Source organism: Hippoglossus stenolepis, chromosome 2, assembly GCF_022539355.2.
Source record: "Hippoglossus stenolepis isolate QCI-W04-F060 chromosome 2, HSTE1.2, whole genome shotgun sequence".
Classification (NCBI taxonomy): Eukaryota; Metazoa; Chordata; class Actinopteri; order Pleuronectiformes; family Pleuronectidae; genus Hippoglossus; species Hippoglossus stenolepis.
Window position 1 is genome coordinate 27,812,955 of NC_061484.1, and position 24,638 is coordinate 27,837,592.

General features: G+C 45.1%; 1 protein-coding gene and 1 long non-coding RNA gene across 10 annotated transcripts in view; both read left to right on the forward strand.

The window, feature by feature from the left end:
• LOC124852592 (B-cell receptor CD22-like) overlaps positions 1-24,638 on the forward strand; it is a 483,032-nt gene that overhangs the window by 167,397 nt on the left and 290,997 nt on the right. The gene's annotated exons all lie outside the window — the stretch shown is intronic.
• Positions 12,780-21,830, forward strand: LOC124852635. Of its 9 annotated transcripts, none has more exons than XR_007033048.1 (3): positions 12,780-13,042; positions 13,125-13,144; positions 21,780-21,830. It is a non-coding gene; the product is annotated as an uncharacterized LOC124852635 (long non-coding RNA). The 9 variants fall into 9 exon arrangements; XR_007033044.1 differs by lacking the exon at positions 21,780-21,830 and adding an exon at positions 20,993-21,038 and having other exon boundaries at positions 12,780-13,052; XR_007033046.1 differs by lacking the exon at positions 21,780-21,830 and adding an exon at positions 20,993-21,037.

Sequence of the window (24,638 nt, forward strand, 5' to 3'; positions counted from 1 at the left end):
CAAGAATCAACAGAAGGAGACAATGAAGGAGCATCTATTCAGACATTTCTACTCTGGGTAGACAGAGTTTCCAGTTGTTAGTTGACACGAGGATTTCCGCCTCCTGGTCAACGTGTGAGTTAACCCACAGTATTTCTGCCTGGCAGCAAACACTGAACACTGTTTTTGAGTATTTGAGATAATGCATTATACCATAACTTCTCATGTGTCTTTAAATACCTCTTTTTCCTGCATGTACAACATTTGAACTTCCTGGGATACCACTGTCAGGGCGCCGGACAAACCAGTGGGCGCAATAGTACTCGGGCATTCCAGCTTGTAAAATAAGAATAAATAAAGACATACGACTGCCCTGGGAAGCGCTTTGCCGTATTCAGACGCCCCTGGTGGCTGGCTGCAGAGAACACAACACATCCTAATCTCTCCATTAGTGTGGTGCTGTGACAGGACCAATTCTGAAAAATTCAAAACAAGTTCATTTTCAAAGATGGTTTCTATCATTTCTATAGTCGTTTTATCAGCGACTCCTCTATTGTTCATGCTTCTCATGGTGCTCTGGTTTACCCCCCTTATTTGGGATGAAATGAAATTTCCATTAAATCTCACAGATTGGACAGCCGAAGTTGACTCTCCAGGATTATTCTAGCCTGGAGAAGAGGTGGGACCTGACATTGTGGTCTCCACATCTCTCCAGATCACCTATCAGCAGACTGTGTGGTTCCAAAATGTGTAGGTAAAGATGGAGCAGGTCCAGGATATTTGGTCGCCTGGAGAGTGGGAGGAAGTGGAGACAGCCGCTCATCTTTGGTCGACTTCTGCATTAAAGATATAGATCATTTCTCCATATTGCTGAAGTTTCTGTCTATTGCAAGAGCAAATCTCTTATGCAAGGTCCCCTCTATGCTCACACTCCAACAAAAAGCTCCTCTCACACACCAGGCCCAGCAAACTTCCTGGGTTTTTAGAACTGAAAGTTTCCTCATCTTGGCAATGCCATCACTGCCTTGGTAAAATGGAAACTATCATCTGAGATTCGGTTCGTAGAGAAAATACATGGAGTTAGCTTTACAAATGGTATAAGTTTGTCACTGATTCCTTCTGATGCCTAGTTGCAGTGTGTGGAGTAAAGAATGGGAATAGCTGGGATGTGAGTTACACCCAGATCCAGAGTCAGAGATCAACAGTGACATTGGCCTTTCTTAGCCCATTATTATTACCCATCATCTTACTTACTTGAGAAGAACATGATATACTCACTACAGTTCAGTGAAACCCTTTCTTCTATCATTCAAGAGGTGGGGATTCACGCGACCTTGAAGGACTGATCCCCAACAGTATCTTGTGGTCGTGTAAGGTGGAGGCATTCTGTGAAACAACAAGTGCACTCTGGGAGAATTCCTGAACCTGAGAGAGAGCGACTAGCCAGCACAAGTTCAGATTCACAACAAACCAACCTACTGAGTCTAACTGATCCAGCTGAGCCACTCTGATCTGGCTCACAGGCAACATTTTGCCAGAGTCAAATTGGAAACTTAGGTGTATGTTGAAATAAAATAATACTTGTTCACACAGACCCCTCAGTCCAGGGCAGGTGGAGAGATCAGCCATCCATATGCCTCCACTTGATTGAGCTGCACCTGGGTCACAGCAGTAAGTGTCAGCTCCTGATCATCTTTCTGCTTAAATAACAATCAACCTGGGGACTAAAATATTTTCCAACATCTTTAATGCTGGAAGACAAATATCACTGTGCTGTAGAAGCAGACACAGCTGCTTCCCACATTGTGAGAGTTTTCATTCTCCTCATGCAGAGTTTTACAATAATGTAGAAATAATTGGTGAATGAAAGTTAGGCTTAAATAAATAATACAAGACAGTGTTTTGATTAGCTCCTTTATCCTAAAAAGTTAATACAAACTATCCTTCCAGATGCTCCAAAAAGGTTCCCTTCCTCTGGGAAGTCAGGTGAGTCCTCTGGTGGGAGATCGGCGGAGGGCGGGTGACCTCCTGACTCTGCAGTGATGCTAACCCAGCAAAGCAATACTGGGCTTAACGCAAGGGCCAAGAGTAAAGGGAGATAAACAAGTTTCAATCCCTTCTCAGTGAAGAGAGACACAAATTCTTGTCCTCAGCTCCATCTCTCCGGTCATGCCAGACTTCTGGAGAGAGGTTACTGCACATGAGAATGAGCTGGAAGAGTTCAGCAAACATTCCCTCCTATTACTGTGACATGAGTGAAACACAGGTTAAGTGAAGATATATTGAATCTGTCCTATCTGTCTCTTACATTTTAAATGTGTGAAGATATAAATGCTTTCTGCCCCCATGGGAAAATATTCACAGTCAGAACCATATCAGCAGCACAAGAGAACCACCCAGCATCAGTTAAAAACATCCATGCTTTCAACGCCATCTCTCAGCAAAACTAAAAGATATTTCTCACTGTGCAATATTCACGTGACGATAAACAGCTCTCTCACAGCAGACAGATATGAGAAAAATGAAAAACCTGCTCCTGCAACACGGTCACACATGCACACCTTCTCCCAAAGAGGTGGCAGTGGCCCATACAGCTAAGTTACAGACGTCCACAAACAGCCACCGAACAGGGCCTTGCCACCGCGCCTATGCCACAGCAGAAAACCCTTGCCCATCAGAAAAGCGGTCGAATATGTCACGCTTTAAGTCCACAACGGCCTAAGTATTTAAGAAATTCCAGGACATTCAGGAGTCTGGAAACAGTATGCAACAGGAAATCACAAAAAACCCCCACGCAACAAACAAGAAGAATTTACCTGTGTCAGTTTAACCTTGCTGCTAAATCAGTAGCCTCCACTCTACCCAATAGGAAAGCACCTTTTGACTTTTAATACATCATATCAAGAGTGCATGTCCCCAAATGTTGAAATGACAATGTCTGGGTTATCAGTGACAGTCATCATTTCAGCCACATTATTATGATGCCCAAAGCTTCCTCTTCAGTGTCAGTCAGTGAGTTCCTGGTGAGATCATGGAGGGCAGTTTCACTTGACCGCAGCAGCAGCGCAACCCCAGCAGCTACCACAGCGCCTGGTACAAGAGTAAACCGAATCCTGCTTCGTTGACCAGAGGGCGTTTATCGCCTTCCGTCGCCTGGGGACACGGTCTACTCCCTGAAACGAGAATTGCAATGACGATCAACTCACGTTCTACAGCTCAGACGTCCAGCGTAGCAGAAACATTCACATATCCATGGAAACCCACTTGTCTTCGCAGAATCTTTACAGAAAGTTCCTGGCACGCTTCTCTCTTATTATCTGAGATCTCACACCAAACTTTCCTGAGTTCTCTTTCCTGACCTGCACTCTTCATCCCACTTATGTTTCATGCACTCACTCAGTAGTTTTTGTAGGTAATCTTTTCTGCTTGAAATCAACAACCAACAAAACAACAAAACAGACTGGGCAAAACATCTGGGTTGTTGCATAAATGCAACCATACATGACGCTATTTTAAAACCTCATAGTGACTTAGCATATTTCCCTTTCATATATATGATCATAGGACACTTATGTATATGTTTCAGGTCGTTTATAGTCCTATTAGGGAGGCAGGAATAAGCAGATAGTTTTAGTGGACACATATGTAACTTTAATTTTGTAGACACATTTTTATCAGTCACCCATCCTGGCTGCATGATGGGGAACACGTTCTGACTGCATGATTTCAGTCTCTCTGCTATTTGGGAAATATGGGAAAATGTGTCTTTTTGGTCACCTTTGCTCATCTGACCCTTCGACCTTGGACACGAAAAGCGTTAATATTCACTGCAATATTCACTGGTTTGTCTGATGTTGAGTTATTGGTGCAAGATTCACAATACACGGTTGAAACAAAACTCCTCAGTACTCAAGCTTCTGGTCTGTGCTGGCGCCCTGTGAGCACACACGATCATCTATATTATAAAGCACCTCATATCGCTCAGAGATTGGAAAGCTCACTTGTTATTTAGAATATTTCTGAGTTGATTTAAGGACCTGTATGTTTTATACACCAGACTACCCAAAGCCTCCTGTGTCAGTGAGTTCCTCTCCCCAGGAGATCATGGAGGCAGCTTTTCCGGTGACTCTGACCTGCATGATGCAACCCACGCCAATTACACTGGCATATGAGGACGAGAACAAAGTTAATCAGGACAAATATCACCGATATATCACAGCGAACATGGTGGAAATATCAGTGATGGTCCAGAACACACGAGACGGTAACGCCAATTCTTACATCTGACTGTTAGAGCAGGTGATTTTAGCACCTCTGACTTTGCATGCCCACTCCCTCTGCCTCCTCCTTTTCACACCTTGCAGTCTCCTGAGCCCCTGACACCAGATTTCCCAGATGTGTCAGCGCTGGCATAATGCCCATCATGGCTGCAACATAATGTCATTGACCGACCAATGCATCACCTGGCAAAATTCAAGAGGTCATCTGCCCAACCACACCAGCAATGTTCTGTAGTTCGTCCAGGAAGTGGCTGGTCGTGACAATCACTTCGCGAATATCATCAGGCTGACTTCTGCGGTCGCAAGGGTTCCAAAGTTAAGTCTGACTGTGGACGAGGTAAACAACAACATAAAATCCATCAGTTCTCTGATTTTTGATTGTTTTTTCAAATGTCTTTCAAACACTAGTTTAGGTGTTATGGAAGCTTCCTATTTTGTCAAATGTTGCATTGTTGTTGCTTCGGGATCCAGGATGAAGAAAATCCTCTGAGTTTGAAATCAGAAGCTTAATGAAGTTGAGATGATATAGAAAGAGAGGACAGTGGAAAGCAAAAGAATGACTCCATATCACTGCTTCTCATCTCGCTCAGTCAATACAGAGAGAAAGAGATAAACATGTCTTTGGATCAGCTATTTTGTTCGAATTCGCCCCAAATGTAAAAGGTCTTTTCCATTGACCGGGGAGAAATGGACGTAGTGACTTAGGGTCTAGAAAGTGAAGTGAATGATCCACTTCAGAGTCAAACAGACATAAAGCACCAAGAGGCATAGGGGCATGGACACCGTGTGATTGATAGTTAGTACTGTGCAGGTCGCAGTGTTTAGGTGGGGCGTGGCAAGGTGTGCCCTGGGCCCCAAGTGATCTCGCCCACCCCTCTGGGACAACATGTGGCTACTTCCTGAGCCTGAAAACCAAGATGGCGCTGGACCTCTGGTTGTCAAAAATGGAGGCTTAAAAATGGCAGCTGCCTGACAAACCAATGCGGAGACGTTGACGTACCAAGCCAGACACTTCAAGCCTGCATGCTCTGATTCCCACCAAGTTTTGTGGAAATCAGTTTGTGGGCAGTTTTCTGTGTAATCGATGAACGAAACAAACGCAATGGGACAAACAACGTGTTCAAACTATTTTGAATGAACTTCGTGATTATATGAAGGCTTCATGAGAGTCCAGTGAGGCTAATATTTTCATCTTCCCATCAGTCGCCACAACTGTCCTGGAAAGTATATGACGACGCCGCTACAGCACAGAAGGGTAGAAGACAGAGAGGAGCAGTGTAGAAGACCTGGTGAAGCCTCTGTCAGAGCCATTACCTCGTGACAACACAAACCAAGATGATCTCCACTCAGAAGTGGCCATCCGTACAAGAGAGTTTTACAGAAACCATAGTAAAGTTATTAAATAACAGGAAATCTGTCCAAGCAAATGTGTAAAATAATTGAGTGCAAGCGAGAGTTTGAGCACAAGCAGGAGTAACTAAGCACCAGCAGAGCTGTGAGTGCGCAGGGTGGGGAGCCTTGAGTAAACACCACCTAAATCTGAACGTAAGTCAGCCTTCTCAAACCAAAAGACCACGCTTAATAAAGAGAAAACACCCGCCTCACATTTCCTTCATCACCATGGTTTCCTTATTTTTCTTCTTTCTCTCCTCAGGCACTGTGATTATTGATGAGTATGTGAGAGGAAACAGGAAGTATCTCTCATCCCCGGTTGCAGCAGCAAGAACAGGTTGAGGCACATGACCTTAGAGCAAGAGTATTGTTGTTTCTTCTTGATAACCAGTCATCCAAGCGTGCAGCTTTTTTATTTCAGAGCTTAGTTCTGATGTTGTACATGAAGTTGAAGGAAGATTCTGTCCTACCCACCCTCCTTGTGGAAGCCAGGTGTGCTGGGGTTTTCCTTCTTGGTCCATTTTGGCCGGCCTCGCGTTGAAGGTTCTTCTATGCAACAAACAGATTTTTTGTTGTTGATACCCTGAACTATGGCAAAGCTGACTGCCCGGTATTTGAGCTTCCTTGAGGCTAGTGGTAACTAATCGACTCCATGTCCCCCCCTGCCATCTTAAGGCAGCGCATATTAATGTGGTTATTGCTGGGCTTGATAACAAACTTCATATCGTGATTTTGCCATGATTCTTTCTTAAAATAAATGTTTTTGTTTTCAAATTCTTTATCATCTATCAGGATTGCTTGAGTTTTTCAGCAGAATTACAATTGCAGAAAAACTAAAAACAGATTTTCCACAAACTCATCAAATTTCTGGGCAGGAATCCTGGAGAAGCGGGCGGTTTTTTCAGGAGTATGTTTGTATCACTCTTATAGACCAGAGACTGATGGCACAGTCAGGACATTAGGAGGACTGGCGGTGAGTGATTGGAACTCTGCGCAGCTCGGGATTGAATTGAGGGAGATTACTGATGGGAGGCTGGCATGCACACATAGGACAACTGTAAAGGGCGCCAAGAGGCCACACTGCCCTTTCCTTCCTCTCTTGCAAACACCTTATTTAAATGGCTATTTAAATATATTCCTGTTTACAAGACAGCTTTCCCCACAAACAAATACTTATTAAATACAATAAAAACTAAATATCAGGTGATAAGACTAGTCTCCCAGGTCTCTTCCTCCACATCAGCTCCTGGCACAGAGCCAAGCGGAGCACTGAGCGCCGGGGTGGGACATTTCCATTCTTTATGTGGAAGCATCGTGCTGGCCTCAGATCCTGAATACCCTGGGAATGCTGCTCCAGGGAGAGACAGACACTCCGCCAAGATCCAGCCCGTGTCAGATCTCCCTTCATGTCTGAGTCTTTCAAGCTTCCTTCTCACCCTCTCCCTCCTGACCTGGCAGCGCCTGTTTTTACACTTTAACACACACACTGATCAGCAAAGCACCCAGCATACCTACAGATCGACGCCGGTGTTGGTCTGATTTCGCTTAGCCTGCCGAGACACATAAGAAAAACCGCACATAAATATTATCGAGACGGACGCGTGACACAGTCGTATTATCAGTTAAAGTATAGTAAACTATCTCGAGTCATGATCCGACATCACTACATTACACAACAAAATACATATGATTATCAGTTTAAAGAAGAGGACAGAACAACAAAACACACAGAGGAGACACACACCACACACACACACACACACACATTACCACACACTCCTGTAGACAGAAGAGTTCTCTCCCAGATCACACGTGACAAACACAGAAGGGTTTTAACAACATGGGACATTGTTGATTAGGAAACTGACTTTTTAGCTTACACACACACCTAACACAAAGGATTCACCCTGAAAAGTAAGTAACCAACTCAACCTTAGCATTTTATATTATTTATTAATTTAATAAAAACCTATTTATGGTATAAATATTGAATCAAGGAGATCAGAACTCAACTGGATCGAAATGCCAGAGTTTTTCTGCTAGCACTTCCTTCTCTGTAATCACGATCAGGTGAGCAAATCTGTTCCACTAGCTGAAAATGATGGAATTTAAAAACTGTGTCCCCATCACCCAAATCAATCAGATGTTGCGGGTATAACTGTTTGTTATTGGTGGTCTGCACTCTGACTGGGTAGCTATAGAAAACTCTGGCACCCGCTGGATCCTGGGACAGACTTGATCTTCACAGTGGACGTGACCACAAAGTTCAGCGTCCAATCCTTTCAAACGCCACTATTTCTTAATGGCCAAAACTCCTTTTCTTCGTCATGGCATTAAAAACTAGTTATTAGTAAATCACACCATCATATAAAAACAATCATCTGGTGTTTGGAATTTCCTTCAGGGACTATCCATTTAAGAAAATTAAGCGCCGAGTGCAAGCAATTATCTTCGTGCGTGGCTTGTTCAACAGTTTTTAAGCGCTGAACTGCCATAGTTGGACGCAACGTTGTCCACATACTGTGCCACATGTAAGATTCAAAGCAAAATTTGTGGTTAGGAACCACCCAACTGAAGTTCGAGGAACTGCCGTGACCACTCATGCCAGTGTCCGGCAAGAGTCAGACGGATTCCATCTACCCACCGGATCAGTTGAACCCCAGCAAACACAGCAGTGAGGCGGGAGGAGTGTTAGCAAGATGCGCTTAATAACAATAACTTTTAACAGACTCGCCACCTGAGGTGAAGGGCCTTTTCTCATTCAGGACCATTATCCTCACTTCCAACACCACAAACATCACATAAACAGAGATGATATCCCATAGGAAGTCATTTGTTTCTTTTACCTCTCATTTCTTTCTTTGTTTGCCCGGGCAATGTATTTGTTAAAGTATATTGATGGTTTTGGTCATATTCAGTTTGATCATTTTAATTAGTGTTGTGACTTTTTAAATGTTTAATGAGAAAAAAACATCACTCTTTCCTCAGACACTGGCTGCTGGCAGCTTCTTCGCTCTGTTCAAAATAAACACTCTGCTTCTTAGCCTCTCTGCCCTTTTAAGGCCCCTCTCTCTCTTCCTGATAATGCCCAGTCTGCCTGATTGGTCACCAGCACACTTGGGCTGTGATTGGTTAACCACTTCCTGTGCCAGTGGGGAAACTTCACCACCCCTAATAAAAACAGACATATTCACCCCAAATCATTTCTTATAGCTTTAACTAGCTGCTTTCCAAGTAACATTGTGCTGGCAACACTTCGGTAATACAAGGTAAGTTCAACGCACTCCACTCGCCATTGAAATACCGCTTACGTTACGCTTGAGCACAGCCCTGCTTCTGCCGATGATGCAGAGGTAATGGCGACTACTGGTGAGGTAATGAGCCTTGCTGCCTCTGTGGGGCAGAGGAGCCTGTTTTACCAGGAGAGGAGCCTCAGACTTGGGCAGAACCTGAAACCAATATGTCTCCCTTTTAATGCCATACATTCCCTCCTTGACCTCCTGATCATTTATTACCTATATTTTATCTCCCTTTCAGAACCAGAGGTCAGGACACACTGAGAGATCAGCTACCAAGCAAAGCACAGAAAAAAACTCTGCTAGAGTTAGACTTAATCGCTGGTAAATCACCTAGTCCTTAAATGAAATATCTTCAACAGCTGCGTGGACATGGATTTGGAATAGAAGTTCATAGAACTGTTCATGTAACCTACAGGATGAATCCTACTTTGGTGACACAGACCCAGCATCATTGTTGAAGTGACGTTCAGCTTTATGACTTGTTCCTGACAGCTAATGACAAATTGCCCCTGAGGATAATCCAAACGATCTCCCCGGTGTGACTGACTTTATTCGAAATATATCAGCAACTTGTGTAGTTGTTAAAAAAACCGCTTCATTACATTTAGCCTGTTTATAATATCAAACATTTCCATAACTTCAGCAGCTTTTCCAAACCTGAAAATGTGAGCCTACAAAAATAGACGGTCGTACAAACTAAACTTGTAATTAACTTTTCTATTCATACAAAATAATCAAACAAGCATATTAGTTAGTTGCATGACACTGCCGTGCCACCAGATGGTAAAGTAAAGAGGTCATCGACAAAAACCACAGAGATATTCTGTCTTTCATTTCTTTTCTCTGTTTCTGCCAATTGGCTGTTCCAGCTGTGCCGCTTTCTTCCATCATCGAGCCTATCAGGAGTTGCACCCATTCGAGACTGGAGGGACCGCTCTCATGTGGATGTGAGCTGCTACTACGTGTGATGCATGAATACCTTGAATGTGACCGCATCATTGTGGGGTGGGGAACTGCCGACCAATTGGTGATGAGCCTGCAGCGCGCGTTCTTCTGCGTTCGTCTGGCTTGTATCAGCCCATTGATTTACTTAGTGGTTTGTAGCCACATCATTGTTAAACACGGAACAGTTAAAGGAGTTAGGTGTGTTTTAACCACCATGTTCACACACAAATATTCCCGCGGACGCTTAGGTGTGAAGTCGTGGTAATGTTGTTAAACAAGAATAAATGTTGTAATTGCCGTGATCCAGGCTTGTGAGTTAATATTATATTATTACTTATTCAGATGATTGATCTAATATTATATATTAGTTTTGAAAATTCTTAATATAAATACCTTGTTTGCTGTGTAACCTTTTGGAGACTGATGTTAATATACTTTTTTCTTCACAACATTATTCATATTTATAGTCTTGTTATTTTATTTGCTGTTCACCGTCAACTTCTTCTTCTTTTTTCTAACTTTGGTGATGAGTAAGAGCTTATAAGAATGGAAATCGTGCTTTTCTTTTCATAACACTTCCACAAAAGTGCATTATTATCTTCGTTCATATATTTTTATTTTTACATTAAATGTGAAGTTCATTTGTCTTTGTATTTTCTGTTTATTGTTTCTTTGAAATCCTACTATATTTTGCTAATCTTCACTTCCAGAATTTGTTCTGCTGTCTTTCTGCTCATTCCTTCACACAAAAAGTCAGTCAGACGCCACGAGACTTCTGAAAGCACTATTGCTGGTTTATTGCTCCTTCCGTGAGGGAACTGCTTGGCGGGTCCTTAAGCAGGAGAGACAGGGTGGATGACACGCCAGGTGACCCCGTGGCACCAGAAAGAGCAATGACAGGATCAGAGATACGCAGGTAAACAGAGCTCCTGGACCGAATATCAGGCACCCAGAATAATCGGGATTAATGAATGAACTTATTAGAACACAACCTGCAAATGCGTTTGACACCATACAGACACAATTCCTACTCCAAAATAATAAAATAACAGAAAATAAATAAATAGGTGGTGGTGTGGCACATAAAACCTTCCAACGCCGGTGAGTCCAGGAAGCCTGCCTGTCAACCTGGTGATTGATCGCTAGCTCAACTGCCTTTGTAGGCCAGTGTCTGTCCTACCACACCGAGTGAAGAGGGACATGGAAGTTCAGAATCTTCTAAATCGTAGTTGTTGGTCGCCATCCACAGCAACTGGAGTCTTGGTTCTGGTGGACCCTCTGGCAACCTGAGAACCGCCCTCTCACCAAAACCTGAGCTGCTGAATAACAGTACATAAACCTCGGGCAGGCACACTTCCAACAGGTCAGCAGGGTGACTCCTCACACTTCAACATTTGACAACAGCAGAACTGATAAAGCAGGTAGTGTGCTTGTAGTTTTCTGAGCAGCAAATGGCCGACAGGATGCAGCAGACAAAAAAAGCCTCTCTGCCAGAGTAGATTCACCAGAGAGACCGGGTAAATTTCCCACCAAAGGCAGGTAACAGCAGGTCACCCAATGCCTGACGTCTAGTCCATGTCAACTGGTAGCTTAACGCAGTGGTTCTCAACCTTTTTTCAGGGATGTACCCCCTTTAAAAAAAACTTCAGCCGAGTACCCCCTAACCAGCGCAAAGCATTTTTGGTTGAAAGAAAGATGTAATCCACAGTGCTGTGCCATTAGTGTCTGATTTATTAAACTTTGTAACTAGACACTTTCAAATTTAAAACTCCATCAATGTCCATAACATTGCTCATTTGTAGTGGTCTCTCTTGAACTATTTGGAAATAAAAAGATATAAAAATAACTAAAGACTTATTAAAAAAGAAATAATTATCTCAATTATAAATAAAGATTTGTGCACATAAAAATAATTATCAACTTAAAGTGACCTCTTTTGGGATCATAATAAAGATATGTTCTCAAACTGAACTCATGAACTTAATTATAGATAAACACTTCTTCACAAAAAATAAATCATTAACTTAATTTTAAATAAAAGATTTGCTCAAAATACAACTTAAAATATCTTCTTTAAGGATCGAAAAGAATACTGATCTTAAATTTACAAACTGTCAACACTGAAGATTACATTGTTGCATTGAACTGAGTGAGTGCTTTTGCATTTACATTTTAGTGAGAAACTTGTGCTTGTGCTTCACTGAGGATCTTTGTCAGTCTTGGTGGCAGGGAAGCAACTGCTGTGATCAAGCTCTTCTCCAGGCACAGTCTGTTTCTTTGCTTTGTTTTGATCACAGTCATTGCAGAGAAGGAGGCCTCACATAAATATGTGGAGGCAAAGGGTAGTAGCTGCTCCAAAGCTTTCTGTCCCAGGTGAGGGTGCTCCTGCTTCACACACACCCAAAACTGTGTGAGTGTGGATGTGGCAAACTTCATCTGGAGGCCCCGGTCAGATGACACTTCCAGGAGTTTTTCCTGATAAGTGACAGGTAGCTTGTTTCCGTTTGCTTCGGGGAGGCTTTTCGCATCGTGTCTTGAGATGACCTGAATTCAGAAAGTTTCCTCTTAAAAAACTCAGGTGGCTCACCAACATGACTTTCATGTTTTGTCTGGAGATGCTGCTGAAGATGTGCTGGCTTCATGCCACTGTTGGCTAATCTCTCCCCACAGAAAAAACACAAAGTGTAAATCTAATCTATGTTATTGTTAATATTGTTGAAGTGTCTTTCTGTTATTTTATTGTGAAATATTTGCTCGCTTTAAGGTCAGACATTTTCATTTCCGTTTTTGTATTGCATGCCTTTATTTTGAAAGTGTTCCGGTAGAGACGCGGACTTCCTGTTATGAATGTGTTTTAGCGCCTCCGAAGAGGCACGAGCTCACGGTGTTTAGGAAGTTTCAAACAAACCTGGAAACATCAGTTAAAGTCTCGACCATCTTCCGGGGGACATGCTCCACAAAGCCTTGGGTGGGTGGCAGCTCGTGGACCTAAATCCCATGAAAACATATTGTTGTGGATACTGACGGAAGTTTGCCGGCTCTGGTTTCGCCTTCTCTGGCTCTTGTCCCTCGTGTTTTCAGCGGCATCGCTGCTGCGCTTCAACCGCGACTCCATTGTTTGAGTTTTCAAGGCGGCAGTGATGACAGGTGACGACAGGTGAGTGACAGGTGATGACAGGTGACGACAGGGGTGACAGGTGGTGACAGGTGTCAGGGGAAGGGATGACAGGTGATGACAGGTGACGACAGGTGATGACAGGTGATGACAGGTGACGTGTGCCAGGTTGGGTCAAACCATCCTGGTATGGGGGAGACTCTGGGTTTTTAGGATAATGAAATTGAATAGCCTGCTGAATATAAAATTCAGTTCATGAACTTACACTTATATTTTATTGAATATTTATTAAATAACAATTTTTAAAGGATTTTTGAATGGATGCTAATTTTAAATGTATTTTTTTTAAATCTCACGTACCCCCTGGAGTGCCTTCACGTACCCCCATTTGAGAATGGGATTCACGTTTTCAATATTCAATATTTTATTTAATAACCAAATTTATTGAATGCCGAAAGGCACACTGTCACGTTGTGGGGGGCAGTTGGACCCAGACGCAGAGTTTAAACTTACAAAGGTATAATTTTAATCAAAACGAATCTTTAACAAACCAAACTGGGAGCACAAAGGGAGAAAATACAGGAAGCTTACACGGGGGGGTGCAGAGGTGCAGAGGCTCAGGAGACACGGGATACAGAAGTGCAGGAATCGGACGGAGATTCGGACAGGAGGACAGAACAGGAGATTAGGACGGGTATACACGAGAACACATACGACCAGAGACATACGACGACGATCCGACAAGGACAAAGGGAAGAACCGAGGCTTAAATACCGACACACAGGAACGGCAGGGGCAATTGACACAGGTGTAACACATGAGGACTGGTGCAGTCAATCACAGACAGGAAGTGAAGAAAGAACACACAAGCAACAGAGACTACAAAATAAACACGAAACAGAACACGGAGTGTGAAAACATGAAACAGGAGGAGATACTAAATAACTGAAAACACCTTGGAACTGGTGGAACCTAAGTACAGGAAAATATTAAACCCTGACAGTACCCCCCCCTCAAGGGCCGAATTCTAGACGGCCCAAAACTCGCACTTAGACGGGAGGGAGGAGGGGGGATCCGGAGGAGGGATTCCTGGACAGAGCACCGGGGCTCGGGCGGGCGGCACGGAGGCCGGTCAGGGGCAGAGAACAGAGGCTCAGGAGGACGGCACCTTGGCCGCTCAGGGACAGAGTACAGGGGCTCAGGAGGACGGCACCTTGGCCGATCAGGAACAGAGTACAGGGACTCGGGCGGACGGCACCGTGGCCGCTCAGGAACAGAGAAGGGTTCAGGGGGACGGCACCGTGGCCGATCAGGAACAGAGTACAGGGGCTCAGGAGGACGGCACCTTGGCCGCTCAGGAACAGAGTACAGGGGCTCAGAAGGACGACCCGGAGGCCGGTCAGGGACGGAGCACGGGAGCTCAGGAGATGACCGCCGCTTCTGCAGCTGCCCCGAAACATGAAGGGGCGCAGACCTCAGCCCTGGACGTGGGGCAGGAACCAGAGTCGCAGCTGCCGGGACCCCCGACGCCGGAACAGGAGTGGCGTCTGCCTGGACCGTCCAGCGCAGAACAGGAACTGGGACTGGCGTGGTTGCTGCCGGGACCCCCAACGCCGGAACAGGAGTGGTGTCTGCCGGGACCTTCCGACGCAGAACAGGAACTTGAAGCACTGCGAGGACCCCCGACGTCGGAACAGGAGTGACGTCAGCCGGGATTCTTCGGCGCGGGACAGGAACTGGAAGAGACGCTGCGAGGATCCCTGACGTCGGAACAGGAGTGACGTCAGCCGGGATTCTCCGGCGCGGGACAGGGACTGGAGGAGACTCTGCGAGGATCCCCGACGTCGGAACAGGAGTGACGTCAGTCGGGACCCTCCGGCGCGGGACAGGAACTGAAGGAGACGCTGCAGGATCCCCGACGCCGGAACAGGAGTGACGCCAGCCGGGATTCTCCGGCGCGGGACAGGAACTGGAAGAGACGCTGCAGGATCCCTGACGCCGGAACAGGAGTGACGCCGGGATTCTCCGGCGCGGACAGGAACTGGAAGAGACGCTGCGAGATCCTCGACGCCGAACAGGAGTGACGCCAGCCGATTCTCCGGCGCGGGACAGGAACTGGAAGAGACGCCATGGGGATCCCTGACGCCGGAACAGGAGTGACGCCAGCCGGATCTCCGGCGCGGACAGGACCGGAGGAGACGCTCAGGATCCCTGACGCCGGAACAGGAGTGACGCCAGCCGGGATTCTCCGGCGAACAGGACTGGAGAGACGCTGCAGGATCCTGACGCCGGAACAGGAGTGACGTCAGTCGGGACCCGCGCGGGACAGGAACTGAAGGAGACGCTGCGAGGATCCCCGACGTCGGAACAGGAGTGACGTCAGCCGGGATTCTCCGGCGCGGGACAGGGACTGGAGGAGACGCTGCGAGGATCCCCGACGTCGGAACAGGAGTGACGTCAGTCGGGACCCTCCGGCGCGGGACAGGAACTGAAGGAGACGCTGCGAGGATCCCCGACGTCGGAACAGGAGTGACGTCAGCCGATTCTCCGGCGCGAACAGAACTGGAGTATACGCTGCGAGGATCCCGACGCCGGAACAGGAGTGACGCAGCCGGACCGCTGGACAGGAACTGGAAGAGACACTGCGAGGACCCCGACGCCGGAACAGGAGTACGTCAGCCGGACCTCTCCGGCGCGGGACAGGACTGGAGAGACGCTGAGGATCCCCGACGCCGGAACAGGAGTGACGCCAGTCGGGACCTCCGCCGGACAGGAACTGAAGGAGGCGCAGGATCCCCACGGAACAGCAGTGACGCCAGCCGATCTCCCCGACTGGAGGAGACGCTGCGAGATCCCTGACGCCGGAACAGGAGTGACGCCAGTCGGGACCCTCGGCGCGACAGGAACTGAAGGAGACGCTAGAGATCCCCGACGCCGGAACAGCAGTGACGTCACCGACCCTCCGGCGGACAGGAACTGGAAGAGACGCTGCGAGGATCCCCGACGTCGGAACAGGAGTGACGTCAGCCGGGACCCTCCGGCGCGGAACAGGAGGGAACTGCGACCCAGCCAGGACGGGGGAAGGCTGCGGCCCAGCCAGGACAGGGGAAGGCTGCGGCCCAGCCAGGACAGGGGAAGGCTGCGGCTCAGCCAGGACAGGGGAAGGCTGTGGCTCAGCCAGGACAGGGGAAGGCTGTGGCTCAGCCAGGACAGGGGAAGGCTGTGGCTCAGCCAGGACTGGAGGTGAGGGGTTCCTGTTGTGGGCGCCCCCTCCGACGTCTGCCACCCCCAGCAGAGACTTTCTCCTAAGGCTGCGGGGTCCTCCAAACGCCAGGCGGCTTCCCACGTATGGGTTTGTGGATGAGGCTGGAGGGTGGTGCCTGTGAACAGGCCAGAGAGGGGGGTTGCTGCTCCGACCTCTGCCACCCACAGCAGAAGCTTTCTGGAGGCTGCGGGGTCCTCCCCGAGCCAGGCGGCTTCCCACGTACGGGTTTGAGGATGGGACTGGAGGGTTGAGGAATTCTTGAAGTCTGTCCCTCACCTCCACGAGGTACGGGACGAAATGGCTCACCCAAGGGCGGTCTCTCAGCCATACCTCCACAACAGAGATCTCCTCCAGGGTCTCTGCTTGGTGCTGGGTGCCCGGTGAACCCAGCTTGTCCACCAGACAATCCAAATAATAAACTTGTTCGTGAAAAAAACTAATCTCTGCTGGGTCCATATCTTTGGTCGGATCGTTCTGTCACGGTGTGGGGGGCAGTTGGACCCAGACGCAGAGTTTAAACTTACAAAGGTATAATTTTAATCAAAACGAATCTTTAACAAACCAAACTGGGAGCACAAAGGGAGAAAATACAGGAAGCTTACACGGGGTGCAGAGGTGCAGAGGCTCAGGAGACACGGGATACAGAAGTGCAGGAGATCCGGACAGGCAGGAGATTAGGACGGGTATACACGAGAACACATACGACCAGAGACATACGACGACGATCCGACAAGGACAAAGGGAAGAACCGAGGCTTAAATACCGACACACAGGAACGGCAGGGGCAATTAGACACAGGTGTAACACATGAGGACTGGTGCAGACAATCACAGACAGGAAGTGAAGAAAGAACACACAAGCAACAGAGACTACAAAATAAACACGAAACAGAACACGGAGTGTGAAAACATGAAACAGGAGGAGATACTAAATAACTGAAAACACCTTGGAACTGGTGGAACCTAAGTACAGGAAAATATTAAACCCTGACACACACCATTTTATGGTATCACGTTTAATGCATTATTGCACAATATAATGGAGCCCTGCAGAGGTAGAGTACAGTTGGCAAATTCACAATTATGTAATATTATCTATTTCATTTTTGGCCAACGCCAGAAATAAGTGGAATTTTTAATTCTCAGTCGCTTAAAGGTTTTGAATTCAGTTCCACTAGTCTGCCACCGATAGACATTCAACCGCACTACAAACAAGTGTAATGGTGAAATTTAATTTATTCATAAATTAAATGTTTATTAATAATTAATTATTCATAACTACTCACTTTAAGTCCCTTATAGTGTTACGCTAAAAGATTGCCATTAAGTTGCTATTAACTCCAGTTGAATATTTTTTTGTGGAAAATTTAAGAATTTCTTTTAATATTTGAATATCACATATTCAATGTTAACTGGTCAAGTTGTGAAATTCTGTAACTGTTATAAGCTTTGAATGAAGACACAGCGCGCCACCGGCCCCATGGAACAGAGCCGTACCTGTTACTGCCAAGCATTTCAGCCTGCTGATAAGAGAACCTGAGAAAGAGCCACAAAGCAAACTGTCTGTCAAACAAACAGCACGACAAATTCATCCGCGCCTCAAAAATCAAACTCACAACAAACGAAGGGGGTGACAACAGGCAAAGCGTGAGGGACACTGAGCGTATCCACCATGTCCACCTTACTTCCTGAGATAGGCATTCCCACAGAAGAGCTGCAGCCTGCCACACCTGACATTCCGGGCCTGCACAAATTACCACTGCTCAGAAGATGACGACAGCGCCTCGAGCACAGTTCAAAACATGGTTATGACTGAAAGCACCCATGACAGCGCCTCTGAAGTCCTCCTGGGACTCTGGCCCTCAGAGCGTTACGGCCCTGAGCCACGACACAGGCGGTCCAGAGCTCGCTCTCACGGCCAAGCAACCAACACAGTTCACCCCGGTACTGACAGTCAGTATTATGTTTAGAGCACAGAAACTGTTTGTTAGCAACAGCAGCAAACCCAAAAACCTAAATTCTGATTAAAACTTTTATATACCACTGCTAACTTTGTAAATATGTTTTGATCACCACGCTCCATTCCATAATAATGTAGTCCACACAACACATGTTAGGACATTAGCATATTATTACAGAAACAATGGATACAGTCATTTGGGATTTTTAGATCTTGAAAAAATTATGATAACCCTTCCAGTAGAAAACTCTGCTGAACAATAATGCACATAATCACACCATCAGGCTATTTAGAATGAAAAATATATATGAGACATCACTTCGTTGTAGTTTGGAACACGATAATTGTATTTTTAAGTAGACCACACTTGTTATTAAATGAAAAATAAGAATAGAGAAGTAATAGAGAACAGGTTGCTTATACTTGACAATAAGTCAGAAAATAATGACTTTTATTTGAAATATTAATTTTTGTTCTTCAAACTTTGCTTTCACAAAGAATGCTCCATTTGCAGCAGTTACAGCATTGCAGCACCTTTGGCATTCTAGCTGTTAGACTTGTTGAGGTAATCTGTAGAAATGTCACCCCACGCTCCTGAAGCACTCCTCCCCACAAGTTGATTGGGCTTGATAATAATTTTGCGTACTATACGGTCAAGTTGCCCCACAACAGCTCACAATGTGGTTGAGATCTGCGAGATCAGTTGGCCACTGATTACAGACAGCAGACCAGCTGCCTGCTTCTTCCCAAATAGCCTGAGGTGTGCTTTGGGTCATTGTCCCTGCCGAGGAACTGGTCTCAATCAAGTGCTGTCCACAGGATATGGCATGGCGTTGCAAATGGAGGCGATAGCCTTCCTTATTTAAAACCTTTACCTTGTACAAATTCCCCCACTTTACCAGCACCAAAGCAGCCCTTTGTGACCATCACATTACCTCTCCACCATGCTTGACAGATAAGGCCAGGCACTCTTCCAGCATCTTTTCTCACCTGTTCTTATGCCTCACAAATGTTCTTCTGTGTGATCTGTAAACACCTCAAACTTTGATTCGTCTGTCTATAACACTTTTCCAATCTTCCTCTGTCCAATGTCTGTGTTCTTTGCCCATATCAATCTTTTCTTTTTATTATTAACCAGATATGGCTTTTCTTTTGCCACTTGCCTAGAAGGCCAGCATCCCGGAGTCACCTCTTCACTGTAGACGCTGACACTGGCGGCTATGTACCATTTAAAGAAGCAAAGTTGAGGACTCCAGAGGCTCTATTTCTCAAACTAGAGACTTAATATACTTGTCTTCGCTGAGTTGTGCACCTGGCCTCCCACTTTTCTACTCTGGTTAGAGCCTGTTTGTGCTGTTCTCGAAGGGAGTAGTACACACCATTGTAGGAAATTTTTTGTTTCTTCGCAATTTCTCGTATGAATAGCCTTCATTTCTTAAGAACAAGAATGACTGGCCATAGTTTCAGACATGAAAGTTCTCTTTTCTGGCCATTTTGAGAGTATAAATTTTAACCCACAAATGTGATGTCTCAGATACTCAACCAGCTCAAAGGAAGGCCGTGTCTCCATAGCTTCTCTCACCAGCAAACAGTTTTCAGCTGTGCTAACATAATTGCAATGGTGTTTTTCAAGGGTTTTCTAATCATCCATTAGTCTCTAAGGCATTAGCAACACAATACCATTGACAACACTGGAGGGTAGTTGGAAAGGGGCCCCCATACACCTATGTAGATATTTCATTAAACCAGACGTTTCACCTAGAATAGTCATTTACTACATTAATGTATAGAGTGTATTTCTTGATTAATTTAATGTTATCTTCATTGAAAAACAGTGCTTTTCTTTTGAAATAAGGAAATTTCTATGACCCCAAACTTGAACGGTAGTGTATATACAGTGGATATGTTAGAGCTGAATGTGAAGAAGATACTAACTGTATTTCTATTTATAAAAGTCTTGAGACAAATGTAGAATAAACACAGTCTCCTCTGGGTGGTGGGTAGTGAAGATGATGATTTTCCTTATGTATCACTCTCTCCCCACATTTTGATCTCCTGTGATCCATGACTTTCTCCTCCCGTTCACCTCCTCCTCCCCATCTCCACCTCCTCTTTCCTCCTTTCCTCCTCTGTTTTCCAGGAGCTGTCGCTCTCTGTGGGGCTGGGAACATTACAGCAGAAGTTACAGAGGAAAGCACCTCTGGGACTTCTTCAAAACGTAAAACTGAATATGTGTCTCTGCATGTGTGTGTGATCCAGGTTACTTATGTTGTAGGATATAAAAGTACGTCCCCACAATATACTGTAAGGGGTGACGTTTAAGGTTAGGGTTTAGATTAAGGTTAGCAGTAACCATTAAGGGTTAGAGTATTAATAAATGGACAAAGGTATTGGGTCACTACACTCTACAGGAGCTTTTGGTACATCCCATTTTAAATCATATAGCCATTAAACTAGTCCCCTTGCAGCTGTGGCATGTTCCACTTCTTCTAGGACGGCTTTCTACATAAGTTTGGAGTGTGCCTGCCCCCTTTCCCCAGAGGAGACGAGTAAGATACTGATGTTGACGCAGAGGGCTCACACTCCTGCTCTAGTTCATCCCAAAGGGGTCCGATGGGGTTGCAGGGTCAGTCCAGTTCTGTCTCACAGGGACTTTATGGACCTTGTTTGCACTGGGGCAGAGTCATGCTGGGGACAGAAGAGGGGCCTTCCTCAAACTGTTCCATAGAATTACCAAAATGCCTTTGCCATTGGGAAGCATTAAGATTTTCCTTCACCGGAACTAACCGATGGCAATAGGACTGAGGAAGCTTCGAAGGACAGAGGTGTGTCCCAATAGTTTTGTCCATAAAGTGGAAACAATGTAATGTCTCAACAGAAGCCTGCTGATTGTTTTCACTGTAATCTAAAGATGACTTGACAGGACAGTTTTCAAAAAGTGAGCCAAATCGTTTCCATTGCCTCCTGGTGGCTGCGGAGTATAGGTCATATATACTTTGCCTAACTCTGATCACTCTGAACTGTGCAGATTGTGACTCAAAGATGACAGCTGTCGTCTGGGATATTATGCAGTTTGATTTCTGAACAGTGGGAGGAAGTGCAGATACCATCTTTATTTACAGTCTGTGTCTACTTGTGCACTCAATGAGTCCTGCACTTATTTATAATGATGTATCAAATAAACGAGCAGGTTCCAATAGTACAGCATTTTTAAGGACAGGCACTGAGGTAAAACTACTGATAATAACTAGAAAGAAGATGGTTTTACAGTGCAAAGGAGAAACATAAAATTACCACATTAACCAGTTATAAAAGTATTCAACAGATGGTAGGATAGTAGTAGGCTGTTGCAGCAGTGTAGTTAGAACAGAAGTTCTTTGTAGGTAAGAGGTAGTTTTGCTTTATTTCATTAGTTAAAGTAATTTTGTAGTAGAAGCAAAAGTAGCAGAAATATCACTGCCAGCAGTAGAAAAAGAGTTGGTCAGCGTTGTCTGTACCACAATTCTTCTGTCAGGAGGTTTGAGGTTTTGTGTTTCACGTTACAGGTTTGGTGAGATAGAGAGCACGGAGTTCTTCACTAACGCTTCTGTGCCTTCACAACTCTGGAGAACGCCAACATGGCTGCTGAGCCCTGGAAGGTAGGAGTCATGGACCGGCCTGCTTCAGGAGAACAGAGTTTATTCATGTGAACAAAACAACCACAGCTGACCAAAGAAAGAAAATGTATAAAACAGAATATTAAAAAATGTACATAATATACAACAGGAATATGAAAAAGCAATATGACATCATAGATATTGAGAATGACAATATTGCACAGTAACAGATAAAATCCAGGTCTCAAACTCCACTTTAAAATGAAAGTCAGTGAGAAAGATTGGGTCTTTAACATTGAGTAAAACATTTCTAGGGTCTGGAGCGGCCTCTGAAAATGAAGAGGTGCAGCTGTTCCAGAGATTAGTCTGAGCCCTTCACATTACTTCTTGAATGTCACTGTCCGCCATCGCCCCTTCTTGTGCCTTTATAGACATTATGTAACGTCCATGCAAACCTCCTGGCCAGGGGTGGAGCTGGGGAGCACCAAGCTGGTGATGCGGTACTCCGGACTCTGATCCAGCGGACTGCCTCCACACAAAGGACCACCACCAGCCTGGGCTTCAGTGCTGCAGGAACACAGCACAGCTCAGTCACAGGGTTCTGAGGAAACCACTCACCATGCACTGCTTCACAGTCACAAGAGGGAATTGAACATGAAACTCACTTATACAAATGTAAACCAACACACAAATAACCCCTCCTTCTGGTTCTGACTGCAGGTCCAGACAGAGGGCGCCTGTAAATGGACACGAGTGCTTTGGCTAAGGACCACAGGTTGCTCTTATGGTGAGACAAGCACCGCTTCAGACACATACCAGACCAAAGGGTAAGTAAAGCAAGAAACCATGGCAACTCCTAACTATCTCCCTCCCAACCCTGCACCCAGACACGTTACAGGGGATTACAAAGAATGAGGGAACAGGACCGGGAATAGAACCAGAGGATGTTCTAGTTCAATGATACCACATTGAATGTGTGTGAGAGAAAAGAAAAAGAGAGAATGGGCCTCATGCCAGGTCCAGAACCCAACCTTGTAAATACTTTGAATATAAGAAGGTCTGCAAGATTTAGATTTGTTTGAAACGTCACTGAGGAGTCACCCTGGATGAACTCCTGCTCCTGCTGTGTGGGACATGTCACCTCTCGCCAGGATTTACTGGGACCAGTGAAGTCTCTGGGGTTGAACCTTGCTGGAAACAACCAAAGACTCTGTGACAAACCGCTTGTCTCCCTGAACACCACTGCTGCTTTGCTGCCAAATGAAGTTATTTTAAGTATTTGTACAAACAATAAAATGAATAAAACACTGATGTTTTCTGTCGTCTGCTCACTTAACTTAATCCCAAAGTGCACTGCACATGCCTTTTAAAAAACGTTTCTGTGTTCACTTTGTTTGCTTCTTAGTTTTTAAGATGGATGTTGTTATTCAGGTTGTGCGCTACAAAACCTGTATGAAGAGAAAAGGCCGTGGAAGGTCAGAGCAATTCATTTCTGCTTCAACTTCATCAATCACGGAAAGAAAACACAAGGCTCTTTTTTTATCAAGTACCATCCTTGTTACTAACCAGCTCTTGCTCAGTAGACATTTGCACCAATGTCTTATCTCTGTGTCCAAACATTAGTGACTCTGCTGTTTGTCCGTCTTCTTTCTTTCTGACACTATCAGATAATCACAGATGAAAGCAAGTTTGATGTTTGAGGCTCGAACTGGGAAGCACTGAACTTCATCTGACACTATTATAAACTCTGTTCATAACATTAATCCTCACTAACCAGCTCAGAGAGCTGGGAGGGAGTGTGCACACGGCCTCACCTGTCAGCTACAGTTTAGTTCCTTAACAATTTGGGGGAAATATTAAATATTTTAAAAGATTATTTCATTTGTCTGACTTTTAGTTTTCACAATACACCAGACCACGAAGTTGATCTAACTTGAAAAAGGTGGCAATGAAATTTACAATTAATTTAAAAAATTGTATTTACTTAATTTTACCAGATTTTTCCAACTTAAAAACTAGCAGGTGAAGTTAATTTCCAAAGTAAAACCAGCTCGGCCTGATTTAACTGAATAGTTGTGGTTTACTCTGGCTACAACCATATAACTGTGTTTTTAAACAAAACGATCTCTCTCCACATTCTGTTTGTGCTTTAATGTAGTATCAGACTAATCAGAACAATCAGTCCAGATGAGGTGGAGTTCTGTGAAATTTTTCACAGTCGAACTAATTCTTCGATTCTTCCGACTCCACGCAATTAGCCAACCGAGCACAGTGGGAAATCCCCATCTAACCCAACAGTCGATGGTTCCTGTGTCGCTCCTTATCGCCCACGCACCCGGTGCATGAGCTCATGAAGTCCAGTCTACACAAGTGAACAGTTTTACACGTGTATCAGACAAATGTAAAGCTCTGACTCACATGAGTTGAATCCTCGCAGAAATGAGAAGAAACACTCAAGTAATGGGTTTGCACAATATGACCTTTTACTTATTAATATTGTTATGACCCAGTCTTCATATGGACTGAGCTAAAATAAACAGGAACAAACATCGCTTCTCAAGGGTGGAATCTAGTTATTGATGTGGCTGCACTGATAGAGACGTGGTGAAGCAACGTATGGCTTGAGAGAAGCAGCGAGTTGCTTTGTCATCTTCCTTCTTTCTGTGTCAGGTACATCTACATTTACAGGAAAGCACTTGTGTTATATCGTGTTTGTATGAAAAGTGTTTTAATAATTGTTCCAGCTCTGCTTCATGGTTCCAGCTTCTAATGTTTGAGGTTTTCCTGCATTTCTCTTGTAAATTACTT